Raw genomic sequence first — 4,013 nt, 5'->3', positions numbered from 1 at the left:
CTTCTCCTTCACAGGTGTGCATGAGCCCATGAGCTGATTTGGTGGCCCATTCATGGCTGGCAGGCTGGATGGGATCATTTCTCCTTGAGCTCTTTGTCTAGCTCAGTTTCAAATGATTCATGAGTGGCTTTCACCATCTTCCCCAGAAAGTGCCCCTGCCTGGCTCTGTAAACCTTTCCAATTAGGCTCCAATTAAGCAATGTTTTCTGATAAGTGGCTGCTCACCCATTCCTTCCAGACCACCTGAGAGAACTCTTCCTGTTTTGGGCAGCATCTGGGCAGTGCAGCCTCCCTATCCTGGCTCTTGCGCCTCTTCACCAAACCTCATTCTCATCATTCTGTTGACTGAGGCCTGAAGAGTAGCTGAGGAGTGAGTAGGTGTCAGCTGGGAAGATGGGGCTCCTCTTGTCCTTTATCCCTTCTATCTCTCTGTCTCTGTCTCTCTTTATCTCTGGCCCTGAGAGGAGGTGACTGAGGAAGTCACTGAATCGACAATTGAGGCCTTGTAGCTGCATCCAAACTAGGTTCGAAGATGTCAAAGTGGGCCAGCCCAGGGAGGTGAGCTGCCTTTGCCCAGCTTGGGGTCCAGCTGTGCAGGACACTTTGCGGTTCTGCTGAGACCTGGGCAGCTCCCTCTGCTTGGTTGTTAATATGCTCAGGACCCATTGTTGTTCATGATTCTGGCAATGCATAGGGCCAGGGTATCCATGAATTTGGATGTTTGCAAAAGTGCCAGTAAGCCTTGACAGCCTACTGCCTTTGTTATTCCCCTCTTGGGAGTGGGCTTTGTTTGGGAGCTATGCCCATCAGCCTGGACCACTCCTTATTCTTCATGCTGCACAGGGTGGCTGCAGCCCCTGCACTAGTGGTAGCTTGTTCTATGAATGTCCTTTCCCAGGAAGCTTGCCCATGCCAGGCAGGACTGAGTGGCTATGGTAAGGGAACTAAGAAAGCCCCAAGCCCAGGCTTCTCTAAGAGAAACATGGGGGCACTTTGCTATTGGCCAGAGCATGCTATGCTGAAAGAGAAAGGTCGGACCTCTTTGGAAGAGACCCCCTTCCCATGCTGTGCAGAGGCCAGAAAGATGATCTATAAGGTGGCTTAACATGAGATGTTTGCCCTTCTAGCTTGCTTTGTGTCTTTGGTGGGCTAATTTGCTGAGTTCTCTGGGCCTCAGTTTATCATCCATGGTCAACTGAGGCAGATGCTGGTCTGTCAATGGCTGTTCCATGTTAATTTACCTTTCTTCCCCACCCTGGGCACACACAGAGAGGCCAGGTTGATGTGGGATGGCCAGGTGTTGTGGGTGACCAGAATCTACAAAGGTGGCCAGGGCTTGATATAGATAAGGCAGGGGTTGTGGGCACAGAGGTGGGAAGCATCTGGCCCATCTGGGGAAGTACAGACTGCATGTATGCCTCTGGGTATGAAAGCAGGAGGGCCACTTTGCCTCTCCCCTGCAGTTTAGGAAGGCCCACCAGTGGCCATGGGGGAGGTGGGATTGCAGGCAGGGGTGTGGTGAGGCAGTCAGACCTGATGGGGAGATGTGTTGTCTAGGAGATGGAGCCTGTGACCTTAGGTCCAGCTGGGGTGGGGGTAGCTGGTAGCTGGGAGCATCATCTCAGTTGCTGCCCTAGATGCAAGGGGCAGGGACAGCCCCTCCTAGGCCCCCAGATACTCCAATGTCACCCTGCACCAGGCACTCCCCCCCCCCAACTCCCATGCTGCATGGCCCACCAAAAGCTGGTCCCTAAAGGCCTTGGTCCTCACTGTCTAGACTGAATGGGTCTCTCAGAATCCCTCCCCTCCTGATACCTGGGGGAGGCTCAGCACTCAAAAACGTGCTATAGAGCTGCTTAGGCTGGCTAAGTGAGCCCCCCAAGCTGCTATGAGCTGACAACTCCTGATGAAAGCAGAACCCCAGCCATCCTTCACGTTCCCCAGATGGCGCTCACCTTTCCAGCTCCCTTTGTGCCACCTGTAGCCCAGCCAGTCACAGGCTGGAACCTGAGCTGGCCACCTCTTTCTTTGGGACTTGCTGGGTGGCCAGACAAGAAACCTCTACTCCCCATGGAAGTGAGCCCTCTAAGGCTTGCAGTGCCTTCCAAACACATATTTACAATCTCACACTTCATTTTTCTTGGACACAATCTCTGTGCCTATAAACACGTCATCACTCACACCTCCTCACCCCATGCCTCATACTTCCCGGGTGTAAGAGCCATGTCTTCAGGTGGAGGCCCTGATAGTGTGCTGAGGCCTTTGGAGGTGGGGATGACAGGGTGTCCCCAAGCTCTGCAGCCTGGGTGGGCTGAAGCTGCTTTGGTTGGTGTTCTCTTTTGCCATGCCAGCCCTGTTGGTGAGATGGCTGAGTGTGGTATGAGCAGATGAGGGCATCAGATATCCCCCTCCCAGAGAAGGAATCCCTGGAGTAGGAAATGACGTGAGGCTGGTCACACCCACAGAGAGGCAGAACGATGGGTGGAGGTTTCCACAGTGTGACACCACAACTTAGAAAAAGACATGGCTCCCTGGAGTTGGATGGGTCACAGATGGGAACACTGAGGCCCAGAGAGGAAGTGATTTGCTTAGTCCCCATCTCCTTCCCACCCTCTTCTCACCCAGTCAAGCACCAAAAATTCCCCAGGCAGGATGAGGTATGTCCACCAGGATGGCCTTCTAAGAGGGGCGTCCTGCTTCACATGTCTTTGTCAGGTATATTTTTTGTCCTTTTGTTTTGCCTCAGAGCACTGCCCTGAGATAGGTCACCAGGTGGTAGATCCTCAGAGACCACTAGCCCAGCCTTTGAAGGTGCTCAGGCCCCCAGACCCTGGGTCACTGTGGCGGGAAACAGAACTCTGACTTCAGGTGTCTGATATACAGCTGGACTCTCCCTCTCAGGCTCCTCCCTTCCCACACCTCTGGCAGCACTGGCCATGGAAGTGAAAGCTAGTCGTCTGAAGGCTAGCATTTAGGGGACTCCTACCCCACAGCCTGTACCCTACAGCGGTGCTCTTCTCCGTGGTTTGTGGCTGTTGACATGGAGAACCCCTGGCCCAGGGGCTTCTAAGCGTTCTCCTTGATCCCATCCTCTATCTGGTAATTTGTCTTATCTGTTTTAATTACAGCTTGGGGCTTTGCCTTGCTTCAGCTGTGGCTCTGCGTTCTCTGTGTGCCCAGCGGCTCATCTTGCCTCTACCGGCAGCCTTCGTCCAGTTCTCACAGTTTCTGAGACAGAGGTCGCCCCAGGATCAGCGCGGGCAGTGATCTCAGCCTCTAGTTCACCTCTCTCAATTTAAATGTAGGGAGACAGCTCCCAAAAGGTCGAGTGACTCGACCTGCCTGCACCATCCCTAGTCAGGTTGTCTCACTCTCAGGCCTACAAACCAGGGAGCAGCGCTCCTCTGGCCTCCCTTTTTAAAAGTCATGCTTCGCAAAGTGCAGGGGCATCACCTGCTGGCTAGTCTCCTCTTTCAGGAAAACTCCCCCTTCTTGAAAACTCCCTCCGGAGCGCTCCAGCTCTGGGCTGACACCCGAGTCCCCTGCGGCACCACCCCCTGGCTTCCCAGCCAAGAGCTCCGCCCTGGCCCCGCCTCGGGCCACACCCCGCCACCTCTGCGGCCCCAGGTTCCCCCATCCCCAGATCCCCTAACGCTCCCACCCCTTGCTCCCACTCCAACGGCTGTACAAGGACCGCCCCGCCCTCTAGCCCCAGGCCACCAATGCTCCGCCTCGGCTCCGCCCCCACGGCCGCGCCGGGGGCTTGTTCCCTTCCCCCGGCCCTCACCGCGCTCCGGCCCCTCCCGCCTCTTCCGGCCGACCGGGTTCCCACCCGCCTCCTCGCGTGCCTTCCTCCCCACGCGCGGGGCGCGGCCGGAGACCCGAGTGGCCGGGTTGCAACAAGGCTGGGCGGTGCACTGGCTCGGGTTTCGGCCCGCCCCCGGCGCCGGCGTGACTCCTCCCCGGGCGCGGGCGGGGCCGGGCCAGCTGGCCGGCGCCCCGCCCCCGGCCTG

This window comes from Sus scrofa, chromosome 2 (genome assembly GCF_000003025.6).
Source record: "Sus scrofa isolate TJ Tabasco breed Duroc chromosome 2, Sscrofa11.1, whole genome shotgun sequence".
In the NCBI taxonomy this organism is placed as follows: Eukaryota; Metazoa; Chordata; class Mammalia; order Artiodactyla; family Suidae; genus Sus; species Sus scrofa.
The sequence above is the reverse complement of the archived record's forward strand: the minus strand, read 5'-3'. Positions refer to the sequence as shown.